This window comes from Pinus tabuliformis, chromosome X (assembly GCF_031772625.1).
Source record: "Pinus tabuliformis cultivar Carrire ecotype Pingquan chromosome X, CPIR1, whole genome shotgun sequence".
Lineage (NCBI taxonomy): Eukaryota > Viridiplantae > Streptophyta > Pinopsida > Pinales > Pinaceae > Pinus > Pinus tabuliformis.
Window position 1 is genome coordinate 769,775,575 of NC_142308.1, and position 23,414 is coordinate 769,798,988.

At 37.2% G+C, this 23,414-nt stretch overlaps 1 protein-coding gene across 2 annotated transcripts in view; it reads left to right on the forward strand.

The window, feature by feature from the left end:
- Positions 1–23,414, forward strand: part of LOC149142127 (uncharacterized) — a 169,734-nt gene that overhangs the window by 61,305 nt on the left and 85,015 nt on the right. The window lies entirely within an intron of this gene.

Sequence of the window (23,414 nt, forward strand, 5' to 3'; positions counted from 1 at the left end):
TTTCAGTGAATTGTATTTGGAAAAAAACTGAAAATTGACAAACTATTTTTAGAAAATAAATGGAAAATTAATAAAATGACATTCAACCCATTAGACTTCATGGTTAAATCCTCTCCTTGACAGTTTGGAAATGTCTCTAATGTTCATTAGTGTGTGGTTCAATGGAAAACAATGATGTAGTTGGCTTCCTATGGATGTCAGATTCTGATTCAAAACACCTTTCATTATTCTGATTCAAAACACCTCTCCAAATGAAAGGTAGATGAAACTGGGTATAAAGCTCGGTTAATTTTGCCAAAGAAGAAGTTACTTATAAAGTAATCATTTAGCAAAGCAGAACTATAAAGTATTATAAACATAGTAACTAGAAAAATAAAAAATGATGTGGAGATCTTGATTTAAAACCTCTTTAAATAATGATTGATGAAATTGGATATAAATATTGGGTAATTTTGATGACATAAAAATCTCTCTTAAAGTAATCATTTAGCAGACAAATTATTATAAACATAACTGAGCAGAAGAACAAGTACAAATTATTATAAACACAATTAAAAAATTATAATCTTATTCTCTCACATATATATAAATAAAGATATTTTCTAATTAAAATTAAAATTTATTGTAATGTAACTTGTGCATAAAGTTTGTATAACAGTTTCATTATGTTTCATAATAAATTCTTGACAACTTTCTAAAATTTTGAAGTCTTTTAGATTCCTGAATCTTTGTATAATAGTTTCATTATGTTTCATATTAAATTTTTGACAAATTTCTAAAATTTTGAAGTCTTTTAGATTCTTGAATCTTTTGGAATTTTCACTGTAATGAGAACAAATATAACTTATGATGGTGCATTAATTATCATTTCCAAATAATCTTAATTTTTTTTCTTCGCTTGCTATTAATAAGTATTTTTTCAACATTTCTTTGGATTAGTGCCGAGGGTTAGCTCAATTGGTTGAGTTTTCGTCATTAAAACATCTTTGCTTTTGAGAGGTCACGACTTCAATTCTGGCTAACACTCTCGAGGTCAGGCTTAGTGGTTGAGGTGGCAGGAAGTGATCACTTTGAGTGGATTTGACTAGTACAAATATTTTGTGGATGTAGTGATCATCGATCTACAAAGTTCGTGAAAAAATAAATAAATAAATAAAAAATTATAGTGACTTGTCTAGATGCATTGTGGTCAATATATTGTACATTTATTGTTTCATACAATTAACTTGTCAAAGTTAATGCCCTTCAATTGTTATAACCAAGAATAAAAATTGTTGGTCACCCATTGTTGCACATTTTGCCTTGATAGGGTGTAATGTCACATGAATATTCTATGCACATTGTGTTGTTCAATTTCAATCTCAACTATATGCTCCTCTGCAATGAACCATATTGATGTGATGTAGCCATACATATCGTACAAAAGGATCTTTATGCTTTGTAAATAAAAGTTGCTTAGTGCTATTGTTTCTTTGACATTATTTACCATCTTCCATGGTCACCTTAACTTTACTTTGGGTGTGTGTGTGTGTCTATATATATATATATATACACACACACACACACACACATGGTCACCTTAACTTTACTTTGGTTTGTGTGTGTGTGCGCGATTGCAGTATTGTGTAAGCCACTATTTTATCATAGTGGTTTTACATACTCTCTTTCCTTATTTATGTGTGATCAATTGGAAATGAGTTAGATTGTGGCATACTACTACATGGTTGTATACCAATTCTCTATGTGATGGATCTTTGTAGTTTCATTGCTCAATTCATTATGTGATGATCTCTATAGGTTCATTGTTCAATTCTCTGTGTGATTGATCTTTGTAGGTTCATTGCTCAATTCTTACTTTCATTTGGTATCAGAATGCATGTTTACATATGTAATTATAACTTTGCATGTGATCATTAGGAGCATTGAAGAGTAAGGAGAGTGTTGTTTGAAGGATAACACTATGCATTGAATGATGCTAAATTCCCATGACATTGGTGTTGTGAATGTGAAGGAACCCATATGCAATTGTAGAGAAACCCTATGTGGTAATAAGAAATTAATGAAATGTGGTTAAGATGGAGATGTGAAAAGTCAAAGGGAGGGTAACTCTATGTCTAGGATGGGTGTTGTACAAGCCCAAGAAAAGAGAATGCAAATCAAAATTATTATAAGGGTATCAATGCAAATAGAAAATAATGTTGTTTGAAGAGAAACATTGATATGTAAGCGAGAATGGTTCCTTTTCGATGCTTTTGCAAGTTGAGGGAAAACACAATTCCTGATCATCATGGTTGAAGTGCCATTGCATTCTTTAACAAATTTCTGCAACTTTGCTAAGATTACTTTATATTCTTTAATAAGTAAGAACTTAATTAAGTGAGAACATAGACTTTGAAGAAGAATATAAATGTAGTGAGGTGAAGATGACGGATGTCATGGAAAAATCTTTGAACATTTGTAAATGAAAATAATTTTATTGCTTTTTATCTTCTTTTTTTCCCATGTAACTAAGCATTATCTCCTTTAACCTATAGGTAAGGGTAAAATATTTCTCAAGGCCCAAGGTTGTTCAACAAGGCTTGAAACCATTACAAAAAAATACTCAAGATGAGCTTAACATGCCACTTGTGGGAATCAAACCTGGGTGAGGAGGATAACAATCATTATTTTCAACTACTCGAGATAAAATTGACTATTGTTTATTTATCTTATAATGTTTTCAAGAGGCTTACCACAAATTCTTGTATTCAAAAGGGGATATTGTAGAAGTATTTATAAGAAATGTTACATATACAAGCTTAGAGGTCAAATTGATTTAAATAAAGTGTGCGTTGTGATTTATGTGAACATGAAAAAGCTAGTGGTCATTTATATAAAGAAGTGTTTTGAATTTAAGACCTTTTTTCTCATAGTTATGGATAGGGGGTTGTATTAAAATACGCAGTGACTAAATCATACCACGGGAAATTTTAGGAAATGGGGGGTAGATAGGAAGGCAATATCTTTACTTCGTCTAGTAGAATGAATTTATAAACTTTCAAAACTTGATAATTGTTCCAAAAAAATTCTTTGCAAGATGCCATGGGGTTATTGTGATACTTGAGTTGGCATATAATACACACAAAATAACAAAGCATCTAAAGAAAAAACATCATGTGCAAAGAGGATGCCCACCTTACGACCCACTTGGGTGGACGTGTCTTAAAATTCCATTACTATTGTAGTAGATTTAGTTGTGTGAGTAGGTGGAAGTTTGTCTTTTTGAGCCAAATGAGCAAAAATATGCTCCATATAATTGCCAGGGGGGCTCATAGGACAAGGAGTCTATAGATGTGTCCATATGACTTGGACAAGGCAGAGCCACAAATTTGAAGAAGGTTGAGAAATGCCATTATGCACTCCATTAGAGATTGTATGATGTTATATTAGATACCATTTTACCTTGTTTAGCTCGTAACACTACTATTAATTCTTGAGACTTCCTCCTATTCACAGAGCCTAAGAATATGCTCTCTTGTATCAATAGTGCATTGGTCTCATTTTATTTTGTTCAAACCTTCTTTCCATTTATTCTAGTGGAGTGTTTAACATGTCACAATTCCATTAGTTTCTACAATGTTCTTACATTTCTTTAGCCCCTTACTTATATATCTTAGGATGTAGAGGAGACAACATCTATTTCTATAATGGAAATGTGCTATGAGAACATTGATACGATGTCGAGGAACTCCCAAAAGTGATACACAAAGAAAGTCATGGAGAAATATTATTCTCCTTCGAATGAACGATATCATTTGGAGCCTTCCATTATGCAATCAACCTCCCAAACATCTAGGTTTTCCCATGGGCAAGAGCCTAACCAAACATTACACTACTCATTAATCCCATTGTGTACGGAGTGAATAAGGTAAGGTAGTGGCATGCTATTAACCTTCTCTTGAATAAATGTGAAATGGCATGTGGTGTTCATCATTCCTATATTATCAATGAAATAATGGAGGGGAGTGGGAAACATGTGGAGGTCTTGATTCTCTCCACGCCCTCCTCTTTTCACCTAATATGGCTCCAAGATTTAGTTTAGAGTCTACTTTTGTGTTAAGATTGTGAAATATTATGTGAAAAAATGATATGGAATCAAGCTTGGTAGAATGATATCATTTTGGTAGAATGAATGGTGTTGTGAATGTGAAGGAAACCATATGAAATTGTAGAGAAACCCTATTAACCTTCTCTTGAATAAATGTGAAATGACATGTGGTGTTCATCATTCCTATATTATCATTGCAATAATGGAGGGAAGTGGGAAACATGTGGAGGTGTTGATTCTCCCCCACACCCTAATCTTTTCACCTAATATGGCTCCAAGATTTAGTTTAGAGTCTACTATTGTGTTAATATTGTGAAATATTATGTGAAAAAATGATATGGAGTCAAGCTTTGCATGTGATCATTAGGAGCATTGAAGAGTAAGGAGAGTGTTGTTTGAAGGATAACATTATGCATTGAATGATGCTAAATGCTCGTGACAATGGTGTTGTGAATGTGAAGGAAAACATATGCACTTGTAGAGAAACCCTATGTAGAGAAACCACCACATGATATCGACTCAAGCTTGATAGAAACTTAGCTTGATTCCAAATGAGCTTGATTGTTGCACCATATGGTTGTCGGATGCTATTGTTGGAATCCAAACATTAAAAGGATCTGTCGAAGCCACAAAACATCTTGACTTGCATTAACCACTGCTCGATACTTTTCTTTTGTTGAAGAAAGAGTAATATCCTGCTGCTTTTTACAAGCCCAAGTGACAGGTTTAGAACCAAGATTTAAAACATAACCTGTAGTAGACTTCCGGTTATTAAGGTCACCATCCTAATTTGAATCAATGAAACCAACCAATAAAGGATTCCCCTGTGAACCATAATGTAGCCCAAACCGAACTGTACACCAAATATATTGAAGTATCCTTTTTGCTACTTTCCAATGACTTTGAATATGTGGTGTTTGCATATATCATGCAACAAGACCAATAACAAAGGAAATATCAGGATAGGTATGACTCAAATATAAGAGGATACCAACTAACCGATGGTACCAAGTGGCATCAACTTCAGATGTAGTGTAGGTAGCAATAAATTTGACTCCAAACTGAAAGGGAGAAGGGGATGGTTTACAATATTCCATGTGAAAATAATGAAGAAGGTCACATACATAGATTGGGAAAGAGAAATTCCTTCCTTGGTTTGGAAGACTTGGAGGCCAAGAAAATAATGCAAATATCCTATTTGTCATTTCAAACTTCTTTGGAAGGCTTGAATTCACATGGGATAAAAGTTTAGGGTCACTACCAGTGAGGATAAGGTCATCAAAATAAAGAACGAGGATTATGAGATTGTTTCCTACTTTTTTAATTATGTAGACAGTGGGGTCAAAATGAGATCTAGAGAAGTTGGCGTCAAGAAGAAATCTATTCATTTTTGCATAACAAGATCGAGGAGCTTGTTTAATACCATAGATAGATTTCCTTAAGGTAACAAAAAAGGTTGGAGTCACTCTAAACATAGCTAGGAGGTTGTTCCATGTAGATTTCTTCTTGTAGATTCCAATGCAAAAAAGTAGTTTTAACGTCCATCTAATGGACCTCCCATCCATGTGACACAATAAGGGCTAGAAAAAGGAAAATGGAATTTATTTTGGCAATAGGGGAAAATGTTTCATTGTAGTCAATTCCTTCAACTTGATAGAATCCTAACAACTAATTGGGCCTTATGTCTTTCAACACTTCCATATGATGCATGTTTAGTTTTGTATGTCCATTTACATTTTACAAATTAAATTCTTCCTTTTGGTAGAGATACAAGTTCCCAAGTATCATTCACCATCAAGGAATGGTATTCTTCATTCATCGTTGTTTCCCAATCTGGATGTCCTGAAGCTTCTACAAATGTTTCTGGATCACGAGTCTCTGAAACTTGAGCCAAAAGAGAGGAGGCACGCTGGAATTGTGAACGAGTATGACATTGATATGTAGGATCATTGGAAAGGCCACTAGCTACTTCATGTGTCGAAAAAACTTATTTGGGACGCTGTGGTGTTGGTGCAGGTTCATGTTCAATGGGTTTATCTCGAGGAATTTTATAAGGCAAAGGTGGATTTTCATCCTCAGTGTCATCATTTGAAGAAGAAACAAGAATAGGAAGAGACAATGGCACAAATGTTGGAGATGGCTCACAAGGAAAAGGAGGGATAATCGTTGAATTAGGCTCACATGCCAAGATATTTTCATCAAAATAAACAACCCTTCTAATGATTATTTCATTGGAGTGATGTTCAACCATAACCTTTTACATCTTCGGAATGTACAATTAAAATACACTTTTCACTTTTATGCTATAAGGCTTTCCTCTTTTCATCAGGAATGTGAGCCCATGCTACACTATCGAAGATACAAATGTGGCTTACATCTGTCTTAATGTTAGTCTATGCTTCTTCTAGTGCTATGTTGCTTAAAGCCTTTGTAGGAGTGAGATTTACTAGGTAATTTGCATAAATTATGGCTTCTGCCCAATAACAAAGACTTAATCCTTTATATTGATACAATTAGACATTTTTGTTAATGCATGTTTCTTTATTTTAACAACAACATTTTTTTGTGGTATATATGGTACACTATGATGCATTTGAATGCTTTGTGTAGTGCAGTAAGTTGTGAATTTATTGTTGACATATTCACCTCCATTATCCGTTCTTAATATTTGCAATTGATGTCTAGATTTTTTTTCTACTAGGGCCTTGTAGGCCAAGAACAAGCTAGAAAATCTGCTCTTAAGTTTTAAGAAATAAACCCAAGTGCATTTGGAAATGTCGTCAATGAAATTTAAGAAATACTTGAACCCAAAGAAGGAAGGAGAAGAAAGTGGACCACATAAATCACCATGAATAAGTTGCAAGGGGATGAGGCACACCACGAGGCATGTTTATCAAAACTTTCCCTATGATGTTTGTCAAGAACACAAATAGCACAAACACCATCGCTACAAGAAATAAGAGGAAAACCAATCATCGTGTTTTGATTACATAGTTGTTGCAGTGAGAAATAGTTTAAATGACCAAATCGCTCATGCCAAAGTTTACTCAAGTTATCACCATGAGAAATAAAAATGAGGGAAAAGATGATGACCCAAAGTTGTCAAACTTGTATGTCCAACTAATATCATCAACTATTCTTGTGGCAAGGACATGCTTAGGATGTTTCAAATCCTTAATTACAAATTAGTGAGGTGAAAACTCTACTATTTTACCTTCACATGAATGAGTGAGCTGATATACTAATAGAAGGTTGCAGGAAAGAATTGGAACATGTAATACATCATTGAAATGACCATTATCTACTTGAAATTTTATAGATCCTACAACATTAAGAGATCTATCATCATCAATAGATATTTGTTTGATGTTACAATCATTAAGAGAAGAAAAAATGGCTTTATCCTTAACCATATGATAAGATGCTCCATAATCAATAATCCATTCATTAGAAGAAGTAGAGGTTGCATTATTAAAGAAGAAACTAGAAGAGGAAAGTGCATGTCCATGAGAAGAAGCGCTAGAAGAAGAACTAAGGTTGGTATTGTGCTTCTTCATTGTTGCTTCTAATGCCTCCATATTTTTAAATCATTTGGACTCTAGATGACCATCTTTCTTACAATAGTTGCAATTTTTATTAGTCTTATTACTCTTTGATTTTGGTCCTTTATCACCACTAGTAGTAGACGCTGGCTGAGATGGTTTGGAACCCTTATTTTTCATGTTTTTGTGAGGATGTTGCTTCTTTGGATACTTGGTTTTATAATTCTATTGGGCTACTAAGGCCTTGCTAGATGTAGCTGCAATGATAATCACTCCAATATGCAAGAGTTTGTCTTGTTCTCTAATCAAAGAGTTACAAAAAGATTTAAGAGAAGGATTTTGATAAGCAGTTCCTCTAATCAAAGAGTCACAAAAAGTTTAAGAGAATTATTTTGATAAGTAGTTCCCAAAGCTTCTATAGTGGCATAAAATGTAGATAAAAAAATAAAGTATTGAAAATTGAGTTTTCAAGTAATAATAATTATGCAATGTTCGGCGTCTAGAGTAACCTAACAATCTTTAAGCAAATGTCTAAGGGTTTTAAACTTAGTTAAGTAATCTTCAGTGCAAGAGAAATCATTAGGAATTTGTGACAACCCCAGTTACATTTCCCATTTATTGAAAATTAAATTAAATAAAAATTGGATGAGTCAGGGTGATAGATTCCAAAGCTAAGGAAGGGGGGGGGGTTGCTTGGGATGTTGATTGGTTTAATGGAAACCATGGAGGCTGACAAGTGTGCATAAGGGACATGTTACAAAATATCAACTGAGAATGGGACAAGAGCATGCCTTAGGACAACCAAACATGACAACAGGGCCAATGGGAAATTTGCCACACAACAAGGGTCAATGTGTGACTAGGTGCACGTAAATATTTTTGCCACCAGTGGTAACAAGGAATAACCAAAACAAAAAATATAGGAGGATAGAGAATTTTATGGCACCAATGTGATTGGACAAAAAGATGCTGGCCAAACATACACAAACAAGTGAAAGATTCTGACTAGACTTGACAATAACAACCTACAGATGGGACTCGAGAAGTTGGAGGGAAGGCATATTGGATGAAAGAGGGAGAAGAATCATAACTTATTGGAGGATACATAGGAAGGGAATGAATGAAGGAAACACATAAAGGGAAACGATTAAAAAAAAAAAAGAGGAAACTCGAGTAGAGAATACAGGGAGACCCACACTAAAAAAAAAAAAAAAGGAAACTCGAGTAGAGAATACAAGGAGACCCACACTGAAAAAAAAAAAAAAAAAAAAAAAAAAAAAGGAAACTCGAGTAGAGAATACAGGGAGACCCACACTGAAGGTGAGAATCACATTACTAAGAAGGACCCATAATACAATCGACTGAAGATATTGGGATTCTACGCATAGGGTGATCATCATATGGTATTGAGGATCCATCTTACGGAAGCTGAAGATAGGTGTACAACTACACAATGGGTGATCATCACATTGTGGATATTTTCTTTCTAGAGGAAATATTACCATTCACAATTGAGGAGTTGCCATGTGAACCTGCTGAAATTTTGGGAAGAAGCATTCATGAAACCTCTGATAAAGCTACACTAGAAAATGGACATGGGTGACCGAAGAAAGTTGAAAACAACATCTAAGAAGGAATCCTACATTCATATAGCACACAGGGGCGAAAAATGTGTTGGTGTCATCCCTTGAGCATACCTCCTCAAATCTAGAATCCGGCTTGGGGGTGGCTAGGTTGAAAGAAAAACCACAGTGCATCCCAATCTACAGTTGGGCGGAGAGTTACAATCCCCGACTCAGTTGCCTGGTCTTGTTTGAGATGTGTAATGTTTATATTTCTGAAATGGTTTATTTGCTAAATTCAATGTGTTAAAAGATGCCTTCTCATGAATTTGGAATTACTCATGTTATGATTACACTTAGACTGTTGATATGATTGTAAATACTTCCATAATTGGACCTTTGCCTAATGCTACAAATAATAGCATGTAATTTTACTATATGTGTAAGTATATGAAAATAAGAAGTCCTACATGTTGTGGTCACCATCTTGAGTTAACCGGTTCTACGAATCACAGGGTGCAACACAGTCATTGAGAGATTGATTCTAAATACCATAGAAAACCCTGGGCTGCAAGGGAATAGGTGAACATTATAAATTACTCCTGCACAACTTCCTACTCCATAGGTTTTTCAGGGACTATGTTTACTTTACATCTTGTCTCCTTAGAAGACCCATAAGCAATCTTGTTTAGTTTAAGCATACCCTCTTATCAATTGCCAAAATAGTTCTTGAATGGACTATTAGGATTGTGGTGGATGTTTATATCTATTGTTGTTATAATTTCATTTGAATCAGATGGCGTCCTATTATATTTACCTCAAGGAGAAATTACCAAGGAAGCAATAACGATAAGAATGGTTACAAAACCATTCATCATAAATGTAATGGACTTAGTTTTCAGAGATACAATTAGAGGAGGAAATTACTTGGCATGACAAATTTCATATTGAGGCTTGAGTAAAGTTGTGATGAAAGGATGGTTCAGTTCATTAAACTCCCTGAAAAGCAAACTTGACTATTATACTACCTCAGTGATTATACTATGATTAGTCAGTTGTAAAGCTATATTATAGACCTCAAAATAAAGATATACCAACTTGAAAATAATAACAATTGAAGAGATTGCTTGAGCTGAAATACACCACCTCATTTCCCATGAGTTTAATTATGAACATATAGGTACTTATCAGGAGTCAAAAGAGGCAAAGGTAAAATAATATGCTCTAGTATCCTAGTTCAATCACACATCCAAATTGAATAGGACCGGTTTAAATATAGACGACTAGCAAATGGTGAATGAATATATTTACGACTTGAAAATGTACATGATTAAGATATTAAAACTAAATGAAGCCTATTTTGAATTATTAGAAGTTGCTCGCTAAAAACAGAGAGTTTCAAGAGGATCCCTCTAGATTTCTAATTAGTCTACCTTCACGTGGTGTGTAGTGCGACAATAGAAATTAGGGTTGTTAAATAGAGACATATCCTTAACATTGCATTTTCTACCTGGGAATATTTCAAGTGGGTCAAGGGACTAGCCAACGATAACTTTTCATCAAGACATATCTTGACAAGGTTTATGATCAAAGTGATCGATCTTTCATTTGAATGTTATTGATTATTTAAGGCTTTGGTCCAAGGTGTGTAGGAAAGGTGAACACCATTTCCATTAATGCACTGACCTATATGTGGTTAAGAATGTCTGATATCTATTCCCCTCATCTATCTATATGACATGGATTCGCCTTGACAATTTGTTTTATGCTTTGCTAGAGAATATTCTGGGTTAATTGTTAAGATTTTTCTTATCTCCAAGGATAACTTTAGAGAATTGTTCTCTTGAATTGTTCAAACATGATTGACAACCATTTTATAGGTGACTCCCTCAAGTTGGGCTCAGTTGATGAATGTCATCTACTTGAACACTTTCTACTCTACATTAAGCATTGTACCTAGTGACCACAAAATATTCATGTGTTGAGACTAATTCAAAGCTAATCATAGGATTCATCCTAGGACCATCCAAGTGACTTTTAATAGTGTTGGGAAGTTGTCTGCTGGTGAAAATGAAAGTTTCCTCATAGGTGGAGAATTAAAAACACTTTTCAAGCCATGGAAGGAGTCTCATCCATATTTAACCATAACTGAGGTGATAATTTACTAACTCAAGAACTTGCATCCAAAAGCTATGCCCATATTGATAGAAATTACGCACATCCATTTGGCTGACTTATAGACTAACATGATTAGGTTTTGGCTTGACTTGATGAGGCATTCCATGTCATGGATTCAGTGTGAGTAAGACAGACATTGGGTGGACCTAAGCAACATCCATACCCCTGTATTGGATCAACCTGGAAGCGTATATCAAGGCTGTCTATCTAAGATTGATAAAGATGTAAATCAAATCCTTGGGGGCATGAGTTTGGATGCAGGGAATTTCACATAATCAGTTTTGTATGCATGGTCAATAGACCATGAGAATTGGATACCTAGAGGTCATAGTAAATGTTAGAGTCGGTCTTGTAACCCTCCATCAGCGATCAAAGCTCTTTGCATTTGCATAAGTAGGTGTCTCATCAGTGTCAATTTTTGCATTCCATTAGGCATGCCATAACCCTGATGGAGGAGTTGGTGTCTTTGTCCCCCTCTTGGCAATGCTGGATCAAAGTCATTTCAGTCCTTAATCTATTTCAAGCTTGTCTTGTCTTGTCTTGAGGTCAAATTCCTAGGTCTAGGGTTTTGGTCAAGTTTGTTTACAAGGTCATGTCTCTGAAGGTCAATAAGTGCTCAGCAAGCCAGAGGGATGATTTTAAAGGTGTTTCTTCGCAAATTTCTATCTTGTACAGTTAATTTTCACCTTGGATTTAAAAACTCTGTTTTTAAAGCCAAGGTCATTTTTCAAATTTTTGTAAAAGTGGTGAAATTTCAAAAGGCTTCCAAAGACAGCATGTAACCCTGGCTCCCTTGCCAAGATCCCTCAGATGCTATCCCTGCAAAAAGCATCAAAGAAAAGCATCAAATCAGTCAATTTCAGGACAAAGGAAACCAAGAAAAGTCAAGTTTATAAAGTGTCAAAGAAAAACATTATAAAGTGGGTTTGGGCATGAAATTAATTCAAATCAAAGTTATAAAAGCCCAATCTCCCTCCATCGACCCTCATTGTGCATCCAAGTCGTTGAGCAAGTGCTTGCAAGTGATTTCAAGCTGAGTTTGTGAGCTTGACAGGCGCGCGACCCATCAGACCAGGCGCGCGACCCGTCAGAGGCACGCGACCCGTAGAGCGCCTTCCAGCAGTGTTAATTTCTAACGGGCACGACCCATTGGGTGAGGCGCGCGACCCGTCAGCGCCCTCCTTATAAAATCGCCTGCAAATTCATCCAAGGAGCCAACAAAATCGCCAAATTGCCTGAGGTAGGCCCTCCAACTTACAAATTTCTGCTTGTTATGGTTAAAGACATCATGAATACATTTTTAAAGATCTCATTGTGCAAGAGAAAAAGCTCTATGTAGCTGTGGTTTAAAATTGTAAAATATGCCTAGGGTTTTATGCTGTTTTAGGGTATTCCCTTGTAATCATTTTTTCCCCATTCCCATTTCTTTTTCCTTGATATTCCATGTAAATTTCCCTTGCTAAATTTGTAAAGAAAACCTAAACCCTACCCCTCTTCCCTAAAAAATAAAAAATCAAGCCCTAACCCTACCTCTCATTATACCCATGTAAACAAATGTATATAATGATGCATATGCAATGATTTTGCAATGTTTTTTTCCCTAAAATCCCTGTTTTATATATTTATTCCCATTTTCCCTTTAAAAGTATCCCTTCCCTAACATTCCCCTCGTGCTCCTTGTCCCCTTGAAACAGCATATAGATCAGCATTTTGCAAAGCAGAAACAGCAGTACAATTCAGCCACTTTGCTCCTTAAACAATGTCAGAAACCGAAACCTATGAGCAGAGTGATGACCAGGCATCAGCTTCAGAGTTTGAGGAACAGAGGAGGCCTCACAAGGGTGGAAAGGGCGGTCATCATAGGCGAGAGGAGCCCACCTCTTTGACAGATTTACAGGCTTGTCCTATGGCAGTCTCATGTTTCCAGTACATGTCTTGCTATGAGTTTTGCGAGAGGATCCCTCGGATTCAGCATCACAGAGAGTTGGCTCGCCTATTTGTTTTACATTTGCATGATGGACATGTCAACCTTGGCGGGGTGGACTTTACATTGACACCCGAGATGATTGCTCAAGCCACAGGGATACCGAATGTCGGAGAGGTGTGGAATAAGCGCAAGGTGTTGGACAGTGTTCAGTTTGAACCTTTTGTTAGACCAGCATTCATGAGACACTTGACAGGTGTGTTTCCCTTCAGATTTCTCAGGAGTGAGTATGCTCCCATGATGAGGCTCATCATGCTCTATTTTACCTGTGAGGGCAGATTTTCACAGATATATTCGTACCATATTCGCCTATTGATGCACTTCACACAGGTACGGATGATGAACATCCCTGTTTTCTTCTATCAGAACATTGAGAGGATGGTGTCCATGATGCAGAGGAAGAGCCCGGCACAGCAGTATAGGAGCCTTTACCATTATGGTTTGATTCAGCTTGTAGTATTACATCAGTTGGCTCAGCAGGGCATCTCATGGGAGGAGTTCATCTCTCGTGAGCTTTTCACAGCACCACCCTCGCCACATCCTGAGGTTGTTCACGAGGAGGGAGGACCATCACAGCAGCATGACATCCCCGTCACTAGACATGTCAGCTCCTCACCTTTGGTTACTTATCAGAGAGGCCAGAGGGCCTTATTTGCAGCAGCTCGGCGAGTACTTTCTCCACAGCATGTGGAAGGGGTCTCGCCTTCATCATCAGCTCAGCGAGTGTTATCTCCACATCAGGTGGAAGGGGCCTCGCTTTCTTTAGCAGCACAGGCAGCACAGAGGGGCAAGTAGCCCAAGATTGATGAGGGGCCATCAGGTGTTCCAGATATAGAGCTTGTTGATCTTGATGTCAGTTCTCCTAGCCAAGAGTCAAAGGAGATCATTCAGCACCTTAGAGCTTAAAATGATGCATTACAGAAGAGACTAGAAGGGGCACAATGGAAAATCTCATATCTAGAGCAGCGCAACAAGCAGTTGGAGGATGAGCAAACTCTTGATGAGTTGTGGAGGATTCGTAGTGACCGCATCTTGAACCGAAGAAGGCCCGGTGATTTAGTGCCAATTGAGCGAGAGGCTATGCTTATCCGGCTCAATGCACACTTGGAGAGGTTGTTGGCTAAGGCCAACCAAGATAAGAAATTGTTGAGGAACATGAAGAACCATTATTGGGCACGGATGCACGTGTGCAAGGCGAAGATGAAGGTGCTTCAAAGGCGGTTGACCAAGGCACTAAAACGGAGAAAGAGGCCCGATCCCCTCCACATCTTGGTCGAGGCTTCACTGAAGGACCAAGGCACTAAATAGCCTAGCCACAGCACAAATCCCAAGAAATTTTGAGCATTTTGGGTAAATTTTGGTTTTTTCAGGCAATTTACAGGTTTTGTCCATTAACGGGTCTCACCCCCCGCGCGACCCTTTCACTTGGCAACTCCATTTTGAAAAAAATCAGCATTTCCAGATTTTTCATGCAAAGTTACACATGCTCATCCATTGCCAAGAGATTTTGTGAAGTTTTGGGCCTCTAGAAAGTCAAAAAACAAGCAAAAAATGACTTTCTGCCACATTTTTGAGACACAGAAAGAAGTCTTGGGAGATTGCAATTTTTGAGGGGCAAATGACCACCAAATTCAGAAATTCCAGTTGGGTTGGAAAGTAGACTCACAGACCTTTCCAACAAGCCTACTCTTGCCCCATTTGGACACCTGGAAGTGCCCCAAAAGTGGCCCCAAAGGCGCGCGACCCATCAGGCAAATTTTCCAAAATTTCAGTATACAGCTCAGAAAAACGCAGTTTTGACCTTGTTTGACTTTATGGAGTGAATTGTTATCCTCCTTGATGTAATTAATGTACTTTTATGACACTTTTACACTTATGTACCTCTTCTAGAAGATTCATTCATGAAAAGGTGAAAATTAAATGAATGAATTGGTTTCCTAGCTTATAGAGGCAAGTTGTTTTGACTGCCTAGTTTGTAGTGCTTAGTTTAGAAGTGGTTGAAACAGCTCCTAGGATAGTGAGCTCGACCCATAGAGGCAGGGAAAGAGGTTAGATGATCTATATTATGTACTTTCTTGCTCATTTTCATGGTTGGACTCTTGAGGGAGAAGCTATCATTGTATTATTCACTGTATCTCTACAATTTTTGGCTAAGGAAGACCAGGGTTTTGCAGTCCTTTTTGGGATTCTTGTGGTTACATGTATTGATGGTGTATTTCTCTATGTACTTGTAAGTGTGTTATGTGAATCATTTCCTTTCTTTTCCTTCTGCACATTAAGCAAACGAAGTGTTAAAGTAAGAATTCAGTCATGCTCTGCTTTTAAGTTTGTTTAATTTCAATGTTTTCTACTGTTTAAGGAGAATTCAAAGTTATTGTTTGCTCTCCTTAACTCCTCACCTGTCATTCCTGATCATCCACCTCAAATCAAAGGCATCAATACTGTCTCCTACCTCGCCCCAAAGAACCCCCTGCAGAAGCTGTGTCCAATCCCCGCACCCAAAATTGCCACCCCCTCAATTTGCCACCAAAAACCCTAAAAACCCCAAATCAACCCTTTTGATCAGTTTACTAGCCTAAAATCAGGGTTACTCTATTGGTCATCTCATTCATTGAAGATCTCACCGAGATAGACCGGAGAGAGCCCTCTCCTGCCCCGTAGGGCTAGCTACGAGGCTAAGTGGTTTGATGTTGCCTTGAGGTTTACCTTTCTCAGCCTGAGGTGAAATTTCAAGCGCTAACAGTAAATACGAAAATATCCTCTTCCAAGGCATACGAGAAAAATTGGATAATATACCCAAGTAGGGAGGGCATCGCCTTACAATGACGATGTTCATTGGCACCTAGGACATTCCTTATTGAATGCAAGTTGTGTGCAAGTTTTAGGGCTGGTAGATATTCCCTTCGACTTTACCATATGGAAGCTACATAGGTAGGACCATGCATATATATATATATATATATATATATATATATATATATATATATCATAGTAAATAGGAAAATATCCTCATCCAAGGCATACAAGCATAATTGGATAATATACCTAAGTAGGGAGGGCATCCCCTTATAATGACGATGGGCATTGGCACCTATGGCATTCCTTATTGAATGCAAGTTGTGTGCATGTTTGAGGGCTGGTAGATATTCCCTTTGACTTTACCATAGGGAAGTTGCATAGGTACAACCATCTCTCTCTCTCTCTCTCTCTATATATATATATATATATATATATATATATATATATATATAATGAAACCTACCACCGATCCATCTAACTAAATTACAAGAGTTAGTATTCTTTGATGATAACAAGTTTAAAAAAATAAAAATAAATAAATAACCCCAATTTTCTAACTGCAAAGTAACCACCCTATGGTTATCGGTGAGGATAGGGGAAGGGTGCGTTACTGAATTAAAGTCATGATTTGATTTTGAACTTGATGAGATCAAATAATATTAGCATGACCAAATATCTTTTGTAAATTTTCCCAAGCTTCATCTCGAGCATCAATTCCTTGAATATGAAATTACAAATCAGGATAAACATACATTCTGATTAATCCATGGGGTTCGTCATTTCTATTATCCCATTTAGGTTTCTTATCAGGATTAGTGGGGGAATTTCCTTGTCCCAAGTTAATTCAGTACAATCCTTTACTTCTCAGTACATCCTCTACATGGGATTTCCATGAGAAGTAGTTAGTATTGGTAAGAAAAAGTTCACTTGGAGTTGCCATATTACAATATGAAGATAATGTGGTTTCAAAAGCTAAAATTGATTTTTTGGATAGAAATCTCACGAAAAAATAGGTTGTTTAAAAAAACGTCATTGAAAACAGACCTTGAATGTGAAAGTTATGTCCTTTTTAAATAAAGGCATTAACAATAGCAAAGAACCACACATCAAGTATAAATTGGTCCATGTGTTGATGGATGATGACATTTTTTTTTGTTTCCTTTCACTAACTTTGCCTATAAGCTCGCTTTTACAAATAAATTACTTTATGAAGTGACCCACTTTTATAAAACAAGTGAGAATCACTTTTACAATGAAGTTACTTTATAAATGAAAGTTGCATGCAAACTTTAAAAATATTAAAGATTGAAGTTATTTTATAGTGATTCACTTTTATAAGACAAGTGAAATACACTTTAAAATAAAGTTATGAAATAACTTAAGTTTGCACAATTTTTTTCAAAAAATAACTTAAAAGGATATTTGAACTCAAAACCTCTTACTAAGTAAAGTAATTTTTAACAAAGTGAGCTAGTGCAAAAGATATAACAATAGCAGTGAAGGAGGGTGGGGCATTAGTGTTGTTGTTGTTGAGGGTGAGGGTGTTTTTGTTGGAGCTCTGCCTTGAACTATGTGCTTACTGAAAAAGATGTGCTCATCCAAAAATAAATAACAGTTCGATTTTTTTTTTCCAAATTTTATCAATAAAGAGGTTAGATCTTGGTTAGCTTACCCAAAAAATGTGATTTTTCTCATTGTTTATGATTTGCCAAGATCGCACAAAGCACACAACAAAGAGCACATGCAGTCAAGAAAACACTTTCCACTCTATTTCTTAGTTTTCAATATCACACATAATGCAGGGAATAGAGCATGCATAGACCATAAAGAATATCAAACTTGGAAAAAAAAAAAAAAAAAAAAAAAAAAAAAAATATATATATATGAGGTCTATGCAAAATAATTAAAAAAAAGGATGTATTTGGAGTATATACCTTCAGATCTGATGAAACAAAATGATTTTTTAGCCAAAAACAACGTTTCAGACACTGGAATAATCTATTTAGGCCAAAATAATATATAAATAGAAGAACTAAAAAATGCAACAACACAAGTTTTAAGATCTTGATCACCAACAAGAGTAATTATTCAAATGGGTTCTGATACCATGTTCGAGTAAATAGGGTATTCCATACATGACGAACACCTTCAATAACCAATCACACAACTAGATCAAAGATCACAATACCAATATTTTTACGTGGTTAAAACCCTCTGAGAGGGAAACGACCCACGACCCCAACCAACCTGACCACTTGAGGCAATTTTATTAATGCAAAAGAAAATATTTTACATAAGAGATTTCTCGCGATTAATCATCAACCACGAATCTCCATACCATTTAAATAGATACCATGGACCAGTGGAGTGCTAAGACACATATCAATAGCCATTAATATCAATGAGAATATGTTCCCTTAGATCACTCTATATCTAGAACTTATGATGATCATAAGATTACAATGAAACTAATTCATACTAAATAAACACACTAAGAAACAAAATTTTACCTAATAGACACATTAGGCCGAGTTAAAATTAACTAACTCCTAAGCATCTAAATATCCTAACATCATGGATTTTATTGAACACCTAATTTGGAGTATGTATTCATTAGTTGTAAATTTGGCGGTACCGATTTGACTCTTAAAGTTTGGTTTTTAAGGAACACCTATGTTTCCACAAGAGCATAAATTTTAGATGCATCTTGGTTGAGATATAGTTCAATTTTATTTTTGACACCAGTGAAGACATGTTATAAAGTCTTATGGGATTTAAATAATTTTGATGTCCTTTCTAACAAGTCTTTTAATAATTATTTTTTGAAACACCTTGAATGTAGGCCATGAAGGCATTAACTTGGGAATTATCGCATTAAGACATTTTTTTGAATTATTTATAATGGCTGGATTTTATATGATGGTTGAATTTGAGAAAAGCTATATTTATCTAGAGTTAGAGTAGCCATTATTCCAAAAGGTTCCCTAAGGTGAGATTTTTTTTATTTTATTTTTAATAAGTGGTTTATATTAGAATTATGAATAACTCTATTGAAAATGGCATTAACATTGACTTTATGTGCATGACAATGATGAGACTGAGCATGAAGATAATTAGTCATATGGGTTTTCTTCCTATAGACTGTGAAAAATTCTAACACGAAATTCTACTGTAGTAATTGATTTATTTCACCTACTTATCTTTCACAATAAGTTATTTACGAAACTCTTCAGTAAACATTAAAATCAATTCTACCACAGTTATCACATAATTACATAGAGAAAATAACAATGATATACAAGCAGAAGAATCAATCACATCAACACAGTTGTTTTTGGACAATTGTCCCAGGAAAAACCCAATGTGGGAAAACCGGTGCAGCAGATGAGAGTTTTATTAATCTTCAACAACAATCGCTTTACAAGGAATGATTCCATAGAAAAACTGAGACACTTCTGAGAGAAAACACCTGAGACAAAGTTTCTCTTCCTCCTGGAGGAGTTCTGACACCCTGAAGACCCTTCACCCACCTCTGCGTCAGTCTGCATCAGCCTATGTGAGGATTGCATCTCCAATGGTGCTATCTCCCTGCTCTTCCCTCTGCGCTGTCTCTCGAATGCCCTGCGTCACCTCCTCCTCAGTCACTGACTGCTGTTGATGCCCTCCTCTTCCTTCACCATGCAACTCTCCCTCTGAAATCAAACTCCTCCTTGAGAATCGATTTCCCTCGGGGTACTGAGTATTTACCCAATGTATCTCCAAATGACTCTCAAGTCTTCTCTTATACTTTTCTTGTTGATGAATCAAAGACCGAGATTAAGTCTCTAATCAATGGCTAATATTAAAATAGACTTGATCCTCGTCTCTTAGAAGCTTCTCACCCATAGCTTTATTAATACCCATTAATATTTTTATTTTCCTAAGTTTAGACTTAAGAACCCATTAAAAATATTAATTATTTTAATAACTCCTCATTCGGGTGGAATTTCTCCAAACGATTTCTAGGTTTTGGAGATATCATGTGTTCTAGCCCCTTCACAAAATTTCAGAGCTAGAGCACATCTTATGCTACCCAAAATTAACACTCCCTCTTAGCGAGGAATGTGCTCTAGCAATACTTCCCAACAGAAGCATCAAACTGATCCACGACATCGGTCCTCTACGCTATTGACGCTCAGCCAACTGTCCCTCATCTACTGCACTGCTGAAACCTGTACTGATTCCCATGACACTATAACTGTCACTACTACATCTGTACCACATCTCCCTCTGAATATGTTGCATCATGTTTCCCATAGCTCACTGCTAACTGTTGCAGTGCAACTCCTTATACTATCTGCTTCTACTGTTGAAACAAATTCTTCACCATCCCCATCTTTTCCCTGAAGTAAACACACTTTGTTCTTCCTAGGGCCTTGGTGAGAATGTCTGCCACCAGTTCTACTATTGGGGTGTACCTCAACTGTACTGCCCCTCCTTGGACACAGTCACCGATAAAGCGACACCTGATATCAATGTGCTTCGACTGATCATGAAAGACTGGATTCTCAAAGAGCTTGATGCAACTCTGATTATCACACAAAATAATGGTCGCTTCCATATTTCTCCTGAATATATTCACAAGCAATTTCCTAAGCCATACGGATTCACATGAAGTTGTGCTAGCTGCCATATATTCAACTTCAGCTAAGCTCAGAGCCACAAATTTCTGTTTCCTACTACACCAGGAGGTCATTCTTGATCCAATGCTGAAACAGTACCCAATGGTACTTTTCCGATCTACTGAACTTCCAGCCCAATCTGCGTCAGTGAACCCACTCAAACTTATGTCATTTCCTTGGGTGTACATTAGTCCATGCTCGACTATTCCTCGTATATATCTGAGAACATGCTTCGCTGCTGCCTAGTGCGCCCTCTTTGGTTCTACCATGAACTGACTGAGACTGTTGACAGCGTAACAAATGTCCGACCTGGTATTGACCAAACACATCAGGGACCCTATGAGCTGCCTGTACAAGGTGGGATCGACTTCTTTATCTTCAGATGCATCAATCTTCTTCCAATTGGTGATCATTGGAGTAGCCACAAGTCTACAGTCCTGCATTCTGAACCTTTTCAAAATCTATGTAGTGTATCTTCCTTGCCCAAGGAAAATTTCACCCTTCTACTACCAAACTTACAACCCCAGTTACGTGGCTGGGTTCTCCTTGCAATCTTTTATGAACCTGGATGATCCTGTCGAAAAGAGAGCATCCAGATATAAAACCAGGATCAGAGGCTCATTCTCTACAACGATATAGTAGAGGTTAGGATCTGTGTCACTCTTGACGAATCCCCTCTTATGCAAGTAGCCATCAATTTGACCGTACCATGCTTTAGGTGCCTGTTTAAGCCCACACAGAGCTTTCTTCAATCTGCATACATGAGATTCTTCTCATGTGTCTCAAAACCCTCTGGTTGTTCAATGTATACTTATTCTATCACCCCGTTCAAGAACGTTGTCTTGACATCCATCTCGTGAATCTCCCACCCCATTTGAGTTGCAAGGGATATCACGAATCTAATAGAAGTATACCTGGCTACTGGGGCGAAGGTTTCTTCGTAGCCTATCCCTTTCTTCTGAGCAAACCCCTTAGCCACAAACCTGGCTTTGTATTTTTCTACACTGCCATCTGCAGCGTATTGGACTTTGTAGAGCCATATCGACCCTAAAACTAACCTACCCTGAGGCCTAGGTACCACTTCCCAGACATCATTGACCATTATGGAAATGTATTCCTCCACCATAGAATCTACCCATACTTGATGTTGAATGGCCTCCTGAAAACTGGAGGGTTCTCCAACCTGAGCCACCAAAGCTTGGTATCTGCTTGGCTGTCTATGCTCCCTTTTCTCATTCCTGGGTGCCCTGACAAAATCATCTGCATCTCATAGTATCTGTCGAAGTTCCCGACTCATTCTACCACTGGTAGTGGGTATATCTATCTTCTCCTCCTCTTCCTGAGGCTCCACCTCTGGAGCTTTGTCTTTAGGAGAAATACTAGCGCTAGTTTCTGCTGGTCGAAGTGGTTGGACCAACGAATCATCCTTTGACAGCTCTTTGGAAGGCATTTCTCGGGATTTTCTGAAGGTTTTGTCCTCTGTGAACTTTACATCCTGTTGAATTACAATCTTCCTATTCCCCGGAAGATAGACTCTATATTCCTTAACATTCTCACTATATCCTACAAGATATCCTTTCTCCGCAGTCTGATCCAATTTCTTCCTCTTCTCTTCGGGTACACGACAGTATGCCAAACTCCAAAATATCCTAAAATGACTCACCTCAGGCTTCTTACTGGTAAAGACACTTTCTGGAGTAATCTTTCCTAATGCCCGGTGAGGAGCCTTGTTCTGGATATACACTAGCGTGTTGCATGCTTCTGCCCATAGAAACTTGGGCATATCCTGATCATACAACATTTCCCTGGCTGCTTCAACAATAGTCCGGTTCTTCCTTTCTGCTACTCCATTCTGCTCCAGATTATAGGGGGATGTCCACTCTCTTCTGATGCCTTCCCTTGCGCAAAAACCAGTGAAGTCCTTTTCGATGTATTCTCCACCATTTTCTGAGCGCAATATCTTTATCTTCTTTCCTGTTAGATTCTCAACTAGAGCCTTGAACTCTTTGAATCGACCAAAAACCTCATCCTTGGTTTTTAGAAAGTGGATCCAAGTCTTTCTGGAACGGTCATCAATGAAGGTGACGAAATATTTGGCACCACTAAGAGATTTTGTGGACATGGGTCTGCAGATATCTGAGTGTATCAATCCCAGAACACTCTTAGCCATATTGTTGCTTTTGGAAAATGTTGCCTTGGCGTACTTTCCTAATGCGCATCCTCTACATACATGATCTCATTCGGTACTTAATTATGGAACTCTTGATACCGTTTTCCCAATAATTCTCAGAGCCCCATGGTTTAAGTGTCCCATCCTCCTGTGCCATAGTTCATTCAAATCTTTATCCCCACTACTGCTGCAGTCTTGCGCGGTGGGTTGGGTGAACAAGGTTTAGTACTCTGCGCAGTAATAGTTAGGCATTATAACATGTGTCAGTGAATAATAACATGTCACAAGCCATAATACAATCCTATCAGATTGGGGAAACCTAGTTCCGACAGTCACCCATTAGAATCTTGAGTGAGACTTCACTCACATCGTCGGTGTTGCCGAAAGGGTCGATGTTAAGTGGGTCATATTGGCCACTGTGTTGCAAAACT